The 17,875-nt window shown below is 35.6% G+C and overlaps 1 long non-coding RNA gene across 1 annotated transcript; it reads left to right on the top strand.

Moving 5' to 3' along the window:
* Positions 1–13,392: 13,392 nt before the first annotated feature.
* Positions 13,393–15,578, top strand: LOC141520433 (uncharacterized). Its single transcript, XR_012477623.1, has 3 exons — positions 13,393–13,593; positions 14,935–15,020; positions 15,177–15,578. It is a non-coding gene; the product is annotated as an uncharacterized LOC141520433 (long non-coding RNA).
* Positions 15,579–17,875: the final 2,297 nt, after the last annotated feature.

Genomic DNA, 17,875 nt, shown 5'->3' with positions numbered 1-17,875 from the left:
ATCTGCATATGCCTTGTGGAGGATGTTGCATTTTTTGTCATTTAGCTTGCAAATCTTCTTATGAGAACTTATTTTCATATCCTTTTGAGAATGACTCATGACTTTATTTGCATTCCTTATAGATCTAGGATATCAGAATTTTTTAGTAGATATCTGATGTTGCCAATGTCATTGACTTGAGTCAAGAAACTTCCTTTCCAAAAGCAGATTTGTACCTTCCCTGCAATTTCTAGTTATAGAGAGTAGCCTGGGGCAGTAAGAAACAAGATGACTTTCAGCTGGGATCAACCACATGACTATTTTTTGTCAGAGGTGAAAGTTAAACCCAGTTCTTTCTGATTGACTTCCTATCCACTTTACCAGACTACCTCTCACCTGTGTGTAAGGGGACATTCTGTCGGCAACTCCTTTTGTTGAAAAGAGATTGTTAAGTTGATTCACTGAGAATGTGGAATGATGTGCCCATGCAGAACCAGCCTGCTGGTCTGTGTCACAGGCAAGACTTGAATCTAATTCTTTTTGGCTTCAAGGATAATTCTAGATCTACTATAGTTCTTTTATCTTTAATGTGAAAATGGTCTTTTGTATTTTATGATAACATCTTTCCCTTTTTTGGTTAAGAATTCTACCTAGAGAATATGGCAGAGTAAAGGCAGAGACTAGCCCAGGTTCTCTACCAAACCACTCCAAATACCTAATGACTCTAAATGACTCTAATAATGATTCTAAACAAAGTGTAGCATGGCAGAGCTCACAAAAAGTCCAGGTGAAACAATGTTCCAGCCCAAGATAATTTGGAAGTTCCTCTGGAAGAACAGGGTGAGAGAGGAATATAGAAGTCCACAGAGCCACTGGGGCCACACAGGAGTGAGCAGACCCCAGCCATTCAGGAACAGGAAGTTTGGTGACTGAGTTCGAGGTAGCAATGGTGGTCTTAGCCCAGGGAATGACATGGACAATTTAGATGGTCAGTTGGAAAACTCTGCCACATGCCAGAGGGAAAGGAGCACAGTTTAGTGCAGGTCCAGGTCTCGGGAGCCAGGGATTCAGCAGCAGCAGCTGCTTCTGGAACTCTAAGTCCACAATAAGGGGGTCAGAAGGGCATTGCAGTGGTCTCTGTTATTCCTGAGACAGGACTCTGTTGCTTTGCCTATACTCAGATCTGGGTTGCAGTCTTGGACCCTAGTCTCAGTCAGAGGACTGCTTCCACAACAGAGCTTACTGTCCTATTAGAGCAGGGACTATCTTCACGGTTCCAGGTCAGAGGTGTGTTTATGGTCACCCACAGATCAGAGTACAGACTAGGAGAGCAGTCACAATCTCTCATAAAATCCTGGAAGAATTGAAAACTTGCAGGGCCCTAGAAGTAGCTCTGAAAACAACTCCAAAAGCCCTCAAAAGCTTGGGATTTTGTGTCTTCTGAGCTGGAAGCAGAGCCTCATCTTAGAGAAGAATTAAATTCAAGTCATAGGTTAGAGAAATGAGCAAACAGCAGAAAGAAAAAAAAATCAACTTTAGACATTTTCTCTGGTCATACGGAAGATCAAAATACACTCTCAGAAGATAACAAAATCAAATTTTCTGCATCTAAAGTCTCCAAGAAAAATATGTATTGGACTCAGGCTATAGAAGAGCTCAAAAAGGAATCTGAAAATTATATAAGAGAGGTAGAAGGAAAAATTTGGAAGAGAAATGAGAGGGAGGCAAGAAAACTGAGTCAACAGCTTAGTAAAGAAGTTGCAAAAAAATGCTAAAGAAAATAACATCTTAAAACCAGTTAGGGGAAAATGAGGTCCAAAAAGACAATGACAAAAAGAATTCTGTAAAAAGCTGAATTGGCCAAATAGAAAAGGAGATAAAAAAAGGCTCACTGAAAAAAATAATTCTTTAAAAGGGAAAGGGAAGTTGATGACTTTGTGACAAATTACGAAACAATAAAACAAAACCAAAAGAATGAAAACTAGAAGAAAATGTGAAAAACCTCATTGGAAAAGCAACTGATCTGGAAAACAGACCCAGGAGAAATACTTTAAAAATTATTGGACTGTCTAAAAGCTATGACACTCCAAAATGAATCTAGATGTCATTTTTCAAGGGATTATTCAGAAAAAAGTGCCCTGATATCCTAGAAGCAGTGTAAAAGAGAAATTGAAAGTATCCACTGATCAATTCCTGATAGAGATCCCAAATGAAAACTGCCAGGAATATTATAGCCAAATTTCAGAGTAAAGGAGAATTATAGTATAGGAAGCCAGAAAGAAGCACTTCGATTATCCTGTAGCCAGTCATGATAACACAAGATTTATCAGCTTCTACATAAAAAAGGATTGTAGAACTTGGAATATGATATTCTCGAAGGCAAAAAAAAATTTGGATTACAACCATTAATCAACTATCCAGTGAAATTACACATTTTCTTTCAGGGGAAAAGATGGACATTCAATGAAATATGGTACTTTCAAACTTTCCTGATGAAACGACTAGAGCTGAACAGAAAATTTGATCTTCAAATACAAGACTCAAGGGTAGCATGCAAAGTGAAGAGGAAAGGCAAATCATAAGGGATTTGATGTTGAATTACTTATATTCCTGCATGGGAAGATGATACTGATAACTCATAGGAATTTTCTCATTTAAGAAAGCAGTTAGAAGGAGATTATATAGATAAGTCACAGGTAGAAGTTGAATTTGAAGGAATGATATATTGAAAAAGATGGAGTTAATGATATTTCACATAAAAGAGACAAGATAAAAGCTTCTGCAGTGGAATGGAAGAGATGGAATAATAATCACCCTAAATGGATATAAAAGTCTATCTTACTCTAGAGGAAGGAAGAAGAGGAAAGGAATGGGAGAAAGGGAGTAGGAGTATGGTAAATAGGAGACAGAAGGTAGGGAAGACTGTGAGAGGGAGTAATCAGATGTAAAAAACTTGAGGAAGTACAGAGTGAATGGAGAGAGAGAGAGAATAAAATAAATGAGGGAGTGGGGGATTGGGATGGAGGGAAATACAGTTTTCAGTTGCAACTATGGAACAAATATTGAAACAAGTTTCTCTGATAAAGACCTCATTTCTCAAACATGGAAAGCTGAGTCAAATTTATAAAAATGGAAGCTATTCATTAATTGATTAATGATCAAGAGATATGAATAAATTTCAAATCAAAATATCAGTGTTCTCTATTTAAATAATTTTTTTTAAAATGTCCTAGCTCACTATTGATAAGAGTGATGCAGGTTGTAGCAATTCTGGGGTATTACCTTATACCTATTGAATTGGCTTGTAGGATGGAAAGGGAAGACAGTTGTTGGAGGGAATGTAGGAAAGATGAGATATTAATGTTCTGTTGGAAGAGTTGTGAATGAGTTCAACAATTCTGTTGTACAATTTGGATCTATACCCAAGGAATTATAAAACGATGCCTACTCTTTGATCTAGCAATGTCACCACCAGGGCTATATTCCAGAAGAGATGAAAAACAAAAGTGAAAAGGACTTGTGTGAATAAGGATGTTTGTAGCAACTCTTTTATGGTGGTAGAGAAATAGAAAATGAGGAGATGCCCATCATGTGGGGAATGGCTTAACACATTGTGGTATGTGATTAAAATGAAATGCTATTTTCTTATAAGATGATGAACAGGATGCTCTCAGTAAAAAACTTGCATAGTCAGAGCAATGGGAAATGTACTGTGTACAAAGATACATCAGTGTTGTAGGATCAGTTGTGAATGGCTTACCTTTCCTAAGCAATACCCAATACCCAAGGGACAATAAAGGACTTAAGATGAAGTCAATCCATCCCAAGATCAGAGCTGATGGTGTCTGAAAACAAACTGAAGGATGCTTTTAAAAATTTTTTCTTGGGTTCTTCTGGGAGGGGTGGGGGGTTATGTTTACTTTTAAATCATGACTATTGTGATTTTTTTTTAATGACTAAACATTTTACCCTTTATCAAATAACTTGAGGTAGGAAGAAGGGAGAGCATCCAAATTCTAAAAGTGAATGTAGAAATTTAAAATAATTAAAATAAGAACCATACCTATAGCTTAGTTGTAATTGTTAATAGCACTTTTCTCATTTTCCTATATGAACCATTTATATTTAGGTCATACATCCTATTACAACTAGTTTGAGGTAAATGGTATAAAATGATAATATAAAGCTTTATTTCAAAAAAATTATTTTATAGCTAAGTGGCTTTTTTTTTTGGTCCATTAGGGCATATTTGAAAACTCAATTTATTTGAGAGTTTTTATTTCTTGGTTTACTGAACACTGGACTACTGTATTTAATTGCTCCTGGTTTCTCTTATTTTCTGAACTACTTTTAAAAACATAACAATACTGAATGCTGTTTCATAATGTAGAGATGTTAATTGTAGATCTCTTTTATCCTTGTTTCAGAAAAAAGAAGTTTCCTTAGATTCTGGGTCTTATGTTTCACCAAGTGAATTTTATTGTGTTTTTCTAGTTTTTCCCTTTGGTTCTTTGCTATAGAACATAGGTTGAAATTACTAGTTCCTCAATTATCTTCCTTAACTTTTTAAACCTTTATATTTGTATTTATGCATGTATGTAAAGTATGTTTGTCTGTATGCAATTGTTTTATAGATATCCAAGGAAGGTGTTGATAGTTTGGATCATAGGTATTTTATATGCTTTGCAATTATTTTGAATAAAATTCTCTCATTATTTCATTTTTTATTGCTGTATAGGAATGCTATTTTTTTTTTGGTTTCCATGCTAAACATTGATCAAAATTGAAAGTGTTGAGAGAAAAACCATATCCTAAAGAAAATATAAGAGATAACAAAATTAGGTAATAAGAGCTTTTTTAAAAAAAATTAAAGGAAATAGTCTTTAGTCTTTGTTTAAACTCCACAATTCTTTGGATACAGATGGTGTTCTCCATCACAGATAGCCTAACATTGTCTCTGATTGTTGCACTGATGAAATGAGCAAGTCCTTTAAGACTCATCAATCCCATGTTGCTATTACAGCATACAATGTCCATCTGGTTCTGCTCATCCCTCTCAGCATCAATTCATGCAAACCCTTCAAGGCTTCTCTGAATTTCCATTCCCCCCAGTTTCTGATAGAACAATAGTATTCCATAACATACAAATACAACAATTGATTCAGTCATTCCCCAATAGATGGACATTCACTCATTTTCAAATTCTTTGCCACCACTAACAGGGCTGCTATGAATATTTTTGTACAAGTGATGTTTTTACCCCTTTTCATAATCTCTTCAGGGTATAGACTCAGTACTGGTAATGCTGGATCAAAGATCCAGAAAGTTTGGATGAATCCAAAGCTCCACCAACAATGTATTAGTGTCCGAGATATCCCACATGCCTTCCAGCAGTGACCATTATCCTTTCTGGTCATATTCACCAGTCTGAGAGGTGTGAGGTGGTACCCCAGTGATGCTTTAATTTGCATTTCTCTAATAAGTAATGATTTGGAGCAATTTTTCATATGACTATGCATCACTTTGATATTCTCATCTATAAATTGCCTTTGCATATTCTTTGACCAATGGGGAATGGCTCTTTTAAAAAATTTGACTCAGTTCTTGGTATTTTTTAGAAATGAGTCTTTTGTCAGAAATATTATTTGTAAAAATTATTTCCCAATTTACTACCTTTCTTTTGATCTTGGTCATAGGGGTTTTGTCTGTATAAAACCTTTCAAATTTAATGTAATTGAAATCATCTAATTTTTAATGATGTTCCCCATGTCTTCCTTGTTCATAAACTATTCCTTGATCTTCAAGTTTGCTTATAATATTTTTTTTATGTCTAAATCCTGCATCCATTTGGGTCTTATTTTGGTATAGGGTTGAGGTGTTGATGCAATCCTTGTTTCTTCCATACTGGCTTCCAATTTTCCCAACAGTTTTTATTGAAGAGAGAGTTTTTTATCCCAACAGTTGAACTCTTTGGTTTTATCAAACAGCAGATTACTATAATCACTTCCTGCTATTGCACCTAGTGTATTCCACTGATCCACCACTCTATTTCTTAGCCAATACCAGATAGTTTTGATGACTGATGCTTTATAATTTTAGTTGTGGTAGTGCTAAGCCACCTTCTTTTGCACTTTTTTTCATTAAATCCCTGGAATTCCTTGACTATTTCTCCATATGAATTTTCCTACAATTTTTAAAAGCTTATTAAAGTAATTTTTTGGAATTTTGATAGGTGGGGCACTAAATAAGTTGTTTAATTTTGGTAGAATTGTCATTTTTATTATATTAGCTCAACTTCTCCATGAGCAGTTGATATTTGCCCAGTTATTTAAATCTTGTTTCATTTGTGTGAGAAGTGTTTTGTAGTTTTTTACATAGAGTTTCTGAGTCTGCTTTGGCAAGTAGACTCCCAACTATTTTATATTGTCTGAAGTTACCTTGAATGGTATTTCTCTTTCTAGCTCTTGCTGCTGCATCTTTCTAGTCATATATAGAAATGTTCAGAACTTAGGCATGCTTATTTTATATCCTGGAACTTTGCTAAAGTTGCTAGTTATTTCTGGTAGTTTTTAAGATGATTTCTTGTGATTCCCTAAGTATACCATCATGTCATCTGCAAATAGAGAGAGTTTTGCCTCTTCCTTCCCAATTCTAATTCCTTCAATTTCTTTTTCTTCTTTTATTACTGAAGCTAACATTTCTAATACAATATTGAATAGTAATGGTGATAATGGTAATCCTTGTTTCACCCCCAATCTTCCTGGGAATGTCTCTAGCCTATCCCCATTGCAAATAATGCTTGTTGATGGTTTCAGATAGATGCTGCTTATTATTCTAAGGAACAAACCATTTATTCCTATGCTCTCCAGTGTTTCTAGTAGGAATGGGTGCTGTATTTTGTCTAAAGTTTTTTCAGCATCTATTGATATAATCATGATTTCTGATAGTATCTAACAGTTTTCCAAATATTGAACCAACCCTGCATTCCTGGGATAAATCCTACTTGGTCATAATGTATTATCCTAGTGATACCTTGTTGTAGTTTTTTTGCTAATATTTTATTTAAGATTTTTGCAACTATATTCATCAGGGAGATAGGTCTATAATTTTCTTTCTCTGTTTTAACTCTTCCTGGTTTAGGTATCAGCACCATCTTGGTGTCATATTAAGAGTTAGGCAGAGGTCTGTCTTCACTTATTTTTTTCAAAGAGTTTATAAAGAATTGGACCTGATTGTTTCCTAAATGTTTGATAGAATTCACTTGAGAATCCATCTGGTCCTGGAGGTTTTTTCCTTAGGGAGTTCAATAATGGCTTGTAGAATTACTTTTTCTGAGATAGAGTAATTTAGGCATTTAATTTTCTCTTCATTTAACCTGGGCAACTTATATTTTTGTAAATACATTCATTTCACTAAGATTATCAAATTTATTGACATAGAGTTGACCAAAACAATTTTGAATTATTACTTTAATTTCCTCCTCATTAGTGGTGAGTTCACCTTTTTTCATTTATGATACTAGCAATTTGGTTTTCTTCTATCTTTTTTTAATCAAATTAACCAGAGGTTGGTGAGTTTTATTGCTTTTTTTTATAAAATTGCTTGATTTTATTTATTAGTTCAATAGTTTTCTTGTTTTTGATTTTATTGATTTCTCCTTCAATTTTTAGAATTTCTAATTTGGCATTTAATTGGGTTTTTTAAAGTTGTTTTTCTCTTTTTTAGCTATATGTTTAGTTCATTTATTTCCTATTTCTCTAATTTATTCATGTAAGCATTTAAAGATGTAATGTGTCCCCTGACAGCTGTCTTCTCTGCTTCCCATAAGCTTTGATATGTTGTTTCATTATTGTCCTTATCTGGGATGAAATAATTCTCTTTTTAATTTGTTGCTTGATCCACCCATTCTTCAAAAAGAGTTTATTTAGTATCCACTTAGTTTTAGATCTATTGTATTAGGATCTGAAATGGATGTATTCACTTTTTCTGCCTTTCTGAATTTTGTGTGAGTGGCATATACTGCAGTAAGAAAGTATATTCGTTTCTCTCCCCATTCACTTTCCTCAAAAGGTCTATCATGTCTGTGTTTTCTAACAATATATTTACATCCTTAAATTCCTCCTTGCTTACTTTATGGTTATATTTATCTAAATCTGAGAGTGGGAGGATGAGGTCTCCCACTATTAAAGTTTTTCCTTGTCTATGTCTTCCTTTTACTCATTCAACTTCTCTTATAATAATTTGGATGCTATACCACTTGGTGCATATCTATTTAGTATTGAAATTGTCTCATTGTCTATGGTACCTTTTAGGAGGTTAGAGTTTCCTCCCTTATCTCTTTTAATGAGATCTATTTTAGATCCTTATCTGAGATAAGGGTAGCTTCCACTGCTTTTTTCACTTCACCTGAATCAAAATATAGTTTGTGCCAACCTTTTACCTTTACTCTATATGTATCTCTTTGCTTCAGATAAATTTCTTGTAAGCAGAATATTGTAGGATTCTGTTTTTAATCCACTCTGCTATTTGCTTACATTTTATGGAAGAGTTCATCCCATTCACATTCAAAGTTATATTCTTTATTGCCCTCCATGCTATCTTCCCTCTGTTCATATTTACCCCTTTTTTCACTTTTATGTTCCCCAGTGTTTTGTTTCTGAATACCACCACCTTCAGTGTGTTTCCCTTCTCATATCCAACTCCCTCCCCTTTCTTTCCCCTTTCCCTTTGCCCCTGCTTCCTTCCCTTCCTTTCATTAGTTTCTCTCCCCCCCTCCCCTTTTAATACTTGAAAGGTAAGATAAGTTTCTTAACTGAGTCCGATGAGAGTAAGATTTAGGTGGTTCTCACCTCCTCCCTCCTTCCCTCTATTGCAAAATAGGTCGTTTGTGTGTGATTTACCCCATTGTAATGTGATTTACCCCATTCAATCTCCCCATCCCACTATCTTTTTACTGTTCCCCTCTCCCCCTTTCTAAGGAGATATTTTAAATCATTCTGTCAGAGTCATGCCAAAATATACTTTGGCTAAGTATATTCTCTCTAATAGAGTTACAAATCTCAAGAGTTATGAGAATCTTTCTCCCAGATGGGGATATAGTCAGTTTCATCTTACTGGATAGCTGTTTTTTTCTCTTTTCCCTTATTTTACCTTTTCATGTGTCTCTCCAGTCTTCTGTTTGAAGTCCAAATTTTCTATTTAGCTCTAGTCTTTTCATCAGGAAAAGGTGGAAGTATCCTATTTCATTAAATGTCCATCTTTTCCCCTGGAAGAGAAGGCTCAGTTATGCTGTATAGAGGATTCCTGGCTGCATTCCAAACTTCCATATATCACATTCCAGGACTTTTGATCCCTTAATGTTGATGCAGCCATATCCTGTGTAATCCTTATTGTGGCTCCTTGGTATCTAAATTGTTTCTTTCCGGCTGTTGGTTGGATTTTCTCTTTTATCTGATGGCTCTGGAATTTGGCCACAGTATTCCTTGAAGTTTTCAGTTTGAGATCCCATTCAGGAGGGGATTGATGTGTTCTTTCAGTTACCATTTTGCCCTCCGGTTCCATGATGTCAGGGCAATTTTCCATTGCTAAATCCTGTAATATTGAATCCAGGCTTTTTTTCTCTTCAGTCTTTTTTGGAAGTCCTTTGATACTTACGTTGTCTCTCCTGGATCTGTTCTCCAGGTCAGTGGTTTTGCTAATGAAGCATTTTACATTTCCTTCTATTTTTTCATTTTTTGGTTTTTGTGTAATATATTGTTGTCTCATTAAGTCATTAGTTTCCACAGATTCCATTTTTTTAAGAGAAGAATTTTCATTTACCTTTTTGCAATTCTTTTCCAATTGATCAATTCTATTTTTGAAGGAATTTTCCATATGCTCAATTGAGGTTTTGAGAGAATATTCTCTGCATTTGCCCACTAGGTTTTGAGATAATTATTTTCTTTTTTCATTTGTCCAACAGTATTTTCTAAGGATTTGTTTTCTTGTTGCAAAGTGTCAATTTTCTCTAGTTTATTTCCCAATTTTTACAATTGATTTTTAAAGTCCTTACTGATCTCTTCTAAGAAGTCTTTGTGCACTGGTGACCAATTCATATTCTCTTCAGAAGTTTGAGCTCTGAGTTAGTAGGGTCTTTGTTTTGAGGCAGCTTCCAATAGACCCCTCCCCTCCTTCACGGACTTTTCTTCATTTTCCTAGTATCTTGTGTTGGGGGAAGGGCTGGTTCACAGATTGAAAACCATCGAGGCTTTGCTCCCTGGGCTTAGTAACACCATGTGTGCTAGTAGGGGGTGCTAGAGGCTTTCTTTTTAGTTTCTTTGCACTTTATTTGCGACCCACTCCCTAGGCCTGTGCGGGGGTGGTGAGGAGAGCAGCAGGGTCTGAATTATCCTTGAACAAAGTGGTCTAGGCCCTTGGGCTATTAAGTTAATTTCATTATTCACTTAGTACTGAGACAGATCTGCTGCCCCTGACCCTGGTGGGCATTGGGGGGGGGTGGAAGTTATTATTGTGTTTGTTCTGGGAAAAGTCCCTTTGTCTCATAGGAATGGTGAGAGCAGTTCAGCTGGAAGCTGGAGCTCTCCTTCCTGCTCTCCTGTCTTCTCACAAAGACAAAGCTTCTGAGAATGTTCTGAGGTTAATCCCAGGACTCACCACATTGCCCCTGTACTGGCTTGCTCTCTGCCCCTGGCTTACCCACGTTCCTCTGAGACATTAGCTCTCCTTTGTTATTTCTGCATTTTGTGGATTTGAATTCTGTTGAGAGGCTTTATTTATATTAATTCTGAGGGAAAGCCACAAGACCTTAGCATAGCCTGACTTCTCTTTGGTTTTGGCCAGAAGTAGGAATACTATTCTTAAAAACTTGTTTTATATACTACTTCTTTAGTGAAACTACTAGTTCTCATTTGTTTCAATACTGATTATCTGGGGAGTTATTTGTAAGCCATCGTTATCTGCAAATTGGGTTATGTCCCTCTCTTACTACCTTGTCACAGATAGCATTTCTAGTAATATTTCCCACTCACAGTAGTTCCCCAAAAAATAGATACAGAGAAGAGATAAATAGTGCCTGCTAACCTAGGTACAACAGAGTAGCAAGAACCCTGATTCACTGAGACACTTTCATACAACCCAGGTTCCCCCCTGATGTCACCGGAACCTGCAATTAAATATATCATGTATTCTAGAGTGAAGTAGATGATCATAATGATCTTCTCCTTCACTTAGATCTTGCTTTAGTATAAATTTAGAAAGTCAGAGTTTATATACACAGTTTATATTCCTGGGGTCAAATACATATAAGGAGTAAGAGTAAGGACATAGAAATACTAAAATACCATAAATGAAGAAAAAAAATCTAAAACTAGGCAAAGAATGAAAATCCAAAGGGCATGGTAAGGAAGTGAATGAAGGACCTTGGTAGGAGGTATCAGTTTAAAACCAAAAACTGACTTTTTATAAGACAACTAACCCTAATACTTGTAAACAGGAGGGCTTTGGTTATATTGAGTTTATTTTCAGTATTAAAGCAGATTTAAGAACACTCCTAAGATCATTGTGGTTAAATGTTTCCAATGTAAATTCTTTTTATTTTTTCTTTTGGACTCTTCACTAAATGTCAGTAAATGCTGACAACTATTTTAGTAAATATTTGGACAGAGCCAGAAATGTGATTACTGGTAATGTGTCTAACAAATATAATTCATAATATTTATAGCTATTACTTTAGTATTGAGATTCTAGCATTGAATTCACAACAAAGCTATAAAAATACTACACTTCATAAACTTTACTTCACTAATATAATTTTCCAGAAAAAATCTACTCAGTAGTTCAAATGTCTTATAGAATGATTTTGATTAAAAATGTCATATTTGTTATATATTCACACTTGTAACAATGTTAATAATATGAATAGATTTCTTCTTATCTAATTCTATTTTCATCAGTCTGCCTACTGATAAATTTCCTGGACTCATCTGCCAAAAAAGAGACTAAGTCTTAGATCCCAGGTAGATTTTTTCTCATTGCAAAGTGTAATTTCTATTGATAATCTGGGCTTACCCTTGAAGTACTCCCTCCCCCAATGCATGTTTCTTCTTTGTAACTTATCATCACAACTTCCCTAATATCTCATAAGTATGTGTTAGAGGTGGGATTTGAGTCTGGGTCTTCTTGATTTCAAAGTTTCTATCAGTCATGCCATGGTACATCTTTCCAGGTATATCATTGATTGTAAATTAGTAAAATGGATGTTTGATTTACATTTTCCCATAAGAATTGGTTGATTGGAACTAATTATGCAGTATCAGATCACTCTATCTAGAAAATAGTTTATCAACCTAGGAGGTTGAACAAAGGATGCTTAGCCTCAGCCAACTTCAGGCAACATTATTTCAGTTCATGGCCAGTGAGTTTGTCCTACTGAGCAAATATGCATGGACTTAAGAAAATATGTGGATAATTTGTTCTCTTTTCAAACAGATCTATTCAAGCAATCTTGCTGAAGGTAATGAAGAAGTGAGACTACAGACAATTAGGAAAATGGACTTTTCCCAAGTCACTTCACAAGTCTATATTGGGGTGGAAAGTTAACTATTAGTCACAGGGTTCTGATAACATACTTGATTACTATGTTTTCTGTAGGGTCACAGAGCTGAAAGGGACCTCAGAGATCCTATGTATTTAGCAAACCGATATCTAATAGCCTCACTAATCCTCAATATACTGTGGGAACAAGAGATATTGCTATTTTATTTACATTGATGAGATATATGTTATTTAGCTCGAGTTTCCAAGCTGCCCTCCTCTCTTTCTCCTGGCAAGCTTCTCAATCACCAATTTCTGTGACTGACTAATAATCATTCTCTTAAGGATTTTTTTCCTTTTTTTTCATCTTGGATTATCTTCTTTCCTGTCTTAGAAGTCTTCTCACATAATGTGAAATGTTCCTTCAGTCCCTGTTTACTTTCTTCCTGAATGGAGGGATCCTAACACATAAAATTGAGGAATGCTAATTACAAGAGAAATATGGCAAATCTTCTTTAGGGGAGAATCTGTATAACCCCCGGAGAATCCATTTTAGCTGCATCTTATCTACAAATGCACTAAGATATTACTGATCTCTAGCAGGCTTTCACTGATATTAGCATAGTCTATTCCAGCAGACAGAAAACTAAGAAAAAAAATCTAAAGGTTAAAGTAAAACCCCCAATTTGTTTAGCAGTTGGCTATAATTAGTAACCTATCTTTTTAAGTCAAAACAATAGGCATTTAAGAATTTACTATATGAAACATTTACTGTATGAACGTTGAGTTAACAAGATGGGCCTGGATTCAAGTCCAGAAAACCTGAATTCAAATCCAACCTATGGTATTTATTGTGTGACCTAGGGAAAGACACATCTCTGTTTGTCCAAGAGGCAGATAGATGCCTTGATGCATGGAATTCTGGGCCTGGAATCAGGAAGACTTGAGGTCAAATTCAGTAGAATTTGAATCCAAATCCTCTGACTGTTGGAGAGAATCAAGAAGATTTCTGAGTGATAAAGCATGCCAACTACATCTTGACAAAAATCTTAAACCTAGAGGAACAGAATGATGGATTTTCAGGTAAGACCAATGTGTAATTTTGTTTTTCTTGATTATATATTTATTACAAAGGAAGGACTTTCACTTATTTATGTGTTTTTGTGGGTGGGAGGGAATAACCTGTGAATAGTGAAAGTGATTTAAAAAAAGATAAAAAGAATATGGAACTTTAAAAATTTGCTTCAAAGTCCTTTCCTTCACTCCTCCTTCAACTTTGAAAGGTGTAATGAACACAATGAATATCCAAAGATTACAAAGAGTCAGTGAAGAGACATATTATCAAACTTCTTGATACAGAGGTGGTAGTTTTAAAGGAGAAGAGTGCTTCAAAACCGAGCTCACTTTTAAGATTTTACAAGTTCAGAAGCAGAAATGCTAAAAAACTTAGAAAACCAATTTGGAAGTTAGTAATTTTATTTGTTTTTGTTGCTTTCTTTTACAAGGCAATGGGGTTAAGTGACTTGCCCAAGGCCACACAGCTAGGTAATTATTAAGTGTCTGAGACCAGATTTGAACTCAGGTACTCCTGACTCCAGGGCCGGTGCTTTATCCACTGTGCCACCTAGCCGCCCCCCTGTCTTGTTAAAATTAAAATTCTTTATTTGAAATTCATATAACTAAATAAGTATAAAAAGTTTAAATAACTAAACTTTCATATAATATTTTTAGTAAGTTTGTAGCATGCACACTTGATGTTATTAAAGCTTTAAATTGCACTAAGAGTTTTGGGACATTGGATATTTTTGTATATGGTCACTGAAAAAATTTGTTTTGATATATTACCTATATTTTTTTTGGTTGGTGCTTGTCCTTCGCTATCAAAGAAGAACAAAACCACATCACTATATTTGAGACAAATTACCCACCATGGCTGATTAGACCAATATGAGCTTGGAATGCTCTACCACAGGATGGGCATAAATAGTACATGTGAACATCTGGAATGGGTACTCTAAACTTAGATATGTCATGTTTTCATTGAGCTACTTCAATTCTCCCTTCCTCAGTGCAGAACCCAGCACACTGATGAGGGTACACCATGTGAGCTCTCTGTAAAATAGTTTATTGGAGCAGGTGTATGTTTGGTATTCTGACAATGTGTTCAGCCCATTGTAGCTGCACACTCAGGAGTAATGTTGGAATACTAGATAGCTTAGGTCAAGAAAGGACTGCAGTGTCTGGTATCTTCTGCCATGTGATCTTCAAAATCTTCCTAAGACAATTTAAATGGAAGCGATGCAGTTTCCTGACATGGTACTGGTAGACTATCCAGGTATATAGCAAAAAATGTCAGCACAATGGCTCAGTAGACCTTCAGTTGGTAATCTAATACCTCTTCTCTCTCACACGTTTTTTTCCCAGAGTATCCCAAATCCAAAGCTAGCTCTGGCAATGCATGTGTCAACTTAATTGTCAAAGTATACCTTCTTGTAAAGGACACTGTCCAGGTAAGTGAACTTGTCCACAGTACTCAAAACTTCTCCATTTGCTGTAATCAATAGTTTCACATATGGATGGTGTGGAACCTGTGTTTTCTTGGTGTTGATTTTACAACCAAATTAGCACAAGCAGTAGAGAATTGATTCATACTTTTTGTGTCCAAGTTTCAGAGGCTGCATTGAGTGCACAATCATCTGCAAACAGAAGAACATGCACCAAAGTCCCTTCAGTTTATCGTGGCTTGTAGCCTTTTCAAGTTGAAGAATTTGCCAACAGTGCCATAGCTGACCCTGATGCCCTGTTCATACTAGGAAAACACATCTGATAACAAGGTTTAAAAACATCATGCTTTAAGTATTCCCGTTGGTGACTGGGATATTTTGAGAGCATCATTCATTATTCAGACCCTGGGCATGCACACCATCCCGAAACTGATGTACAATAGTAATGACTTCTCTGGGCAAGCACATTTTGATAAAATTTTCCATAAGGCCTCATGACTGACATGACCTTGGCATCAAAGGCCTTGGTCAGATCTACAAACCTAAAAACAGACCTCTGTTTTGCTCCTGGCATTTTTCCTGGAGTTATCAGGCAGCAAACACCATATTGACTGTTCCTTTACCCTTTCTGAAGTTACACCGGCTCCCACCGAGGTGACCATCTTCCAGCTGAAGCATCATCCTATTGAGAAGGATTCTGCAAAGAATCTTACCAGCAGTGACTAAAGGAGAAATACTGCTGTGATTGTCACAAGATGATCTATTCCCTTTACCTTTATAGAGATGGACGATAGAGGCATCCTTTAATTCTTGGGGGGATTATCTTTTCATGCCATGTAACCTGGAAACTTTCAATTAGTTTCTGGATGAGCAATGGACCCCCACGTTGTATATCTCAGGACTTAATAGAATCACCACCAGGTGCTTTGCCACTTTAAAGGAGCCTAATGGCATTCAATAACCTCTTCTTCAATTGGAACTTCAGCTAGTGAGTGATTGACTTCAACTTGAGGTAAAATTGTCAATGACTTCTGCCTTAATAGATGACAGTCCATTAAGAACAATATGGAGGTTTTACGTCCATCTCTCTAAGATCATGGTCCTATTGTTAATCAGCACCCTATGTCTTTGGGCCATAAAAGTCTTCAGGGCACTTCGGTTTGTTACAGTCTATTGTGTGTGTAAATTGAATTTAAGTGAGGTAGAGTTCCATGAAGTCAGCCACCTCACTATCTCTTCCAAAGTCATCATGATTCAGCATAGCAAGACAGAATCAAGACAACTGGTGAAGACTCAAGATTCAGAGGATGACTTTGGCATCATCAATGGCTAACTAAACTCTAAGTACTCCACAGCACCTGCTTCAGCTGACTTCATGGCCATAGGAACAAATTGTTCTTCTCTGCCCATTCCACCATTCCATGCTTGTAGTAGACACTCCCATTTCTCACCCATGAGCTTGAGACTCTTTCAATTAACCTCAACCTGGTTTAGCCATCCTGTTGTAGCAGTGATGCAGCTGCTGTGAATGCTATAGTTTCTTGGAGCCCCAGGGGGCAGTTAAGTGGCTCAGGTGGACATCAAAGGTGGAAAGCAGCCCTGAAAAGGGCTTGGCAGTCCTCATATCAAGGTACTAATCTTCCTTGAACACACCCTACACCCCAACTTAACTGCCTATGTGTAATCTAGTGAGGGAGTAGAGAGAGTACTGGGTCTGGATTTAGAAACTCTTATGCATGAAAGTCTAAGATCTATCCAGTATACTTGGAGCCCTATTCAAGTCACTTAACCCTTTTGCTTCAGTTTCTTTATGTGTAACATGAACTGGAAAAGGAAATGGCAAACTATCCCAGAATTTTTGGCAAGAAAATTCCAAATGGAGTCACAAACAGTCAGACCTGACTGAATTGAACAGTTAGTTCAAACAATGGTGTGACTAGCCTTTCATAGACTTAAAGAAAAAATATCTATCTATCCATCTCTTTAGTATTTGAATGAATCTAAGCTTTGTGATTAGAGCCTTCACAAAGACAATCATCATTACCCTAAAAATTGCAAGAAAAATGAGCTATTGGATTTATTTAATTAAAATTTACAAACAAAAAAGTTTAAGTGCATTGTAATTTAAAATGAGTTAACAACTTTAAAAACATTTTATAAATTTTATGTCACCATTACAGATTTATTAACATTAAAATATAGATAACAGAAATAGCAGCAAAATAATTCTACCTAAATTTACTTAATGCTTAGGCTTAGATACAAGGATATTAAACACAAAACAAAGTACAAACTTTAAAGATAGATGATGAAAGGATTACAGTCAAATTAATGATTTCTAGAGTGTTTATATTAGCTAACAATTTGAGGAGTAGTGTTATAAAGAAATAATAGCTTTAATAAATGATTAGACAAATATACATATATGTTATTTATATATACTTCTATATACATAATACATACTAAATATTATGTAAACATAATATACATTTATGAAATGATCTATTTCTTCCTTTAAATTATGAACCTTTTCTTTAAAACCTCTGTATATTCCTGAGCTGCTCTGGAAGCTAGAGCCTCAAAATCTGAGGATTCTTCAAGAGAAAGTAATGGAGAAGGCATACCAGAACTAGATTCAAGTTCAGCTTTAGCTGGCGAAAAAAGAAAGAAGAAAATAAAAACGAATTTACATTATGTATAATATACACATACATATACATTACATATATATTTTTTTTTCTGTTGGGATTCATGATTCATCACATTAAGGAATTCTGGATGTGTAAATCATAAAAAAGGGCCATTATTACAAATTAAGTCTAAGAGTTCCCTGAATACTTTGAATTTTCATGAATTGCCTA

This window comes from Macrotis lagotis, chromosome 4 (assembly GCF_037893015.1).
Source record: "Macrotis lagotis isolate mMagLag1 chromosome 4, bilby.v1.9.chrom.fasta, whole genome shotgun sequence".
Classification (NCBI taxonomy): domain Eukaryota; kingdom Metazoa; phylum Chordata; class Mammalia; order Peramelemorphia; family Peramelidae; genus Macrotis; species Macrotis lagotis.
The sequence above is the reverse complement of the archived record's forward strand: the minus strand, read 5'-3'. Positions and strand labels throughout refer to the sequence as shown.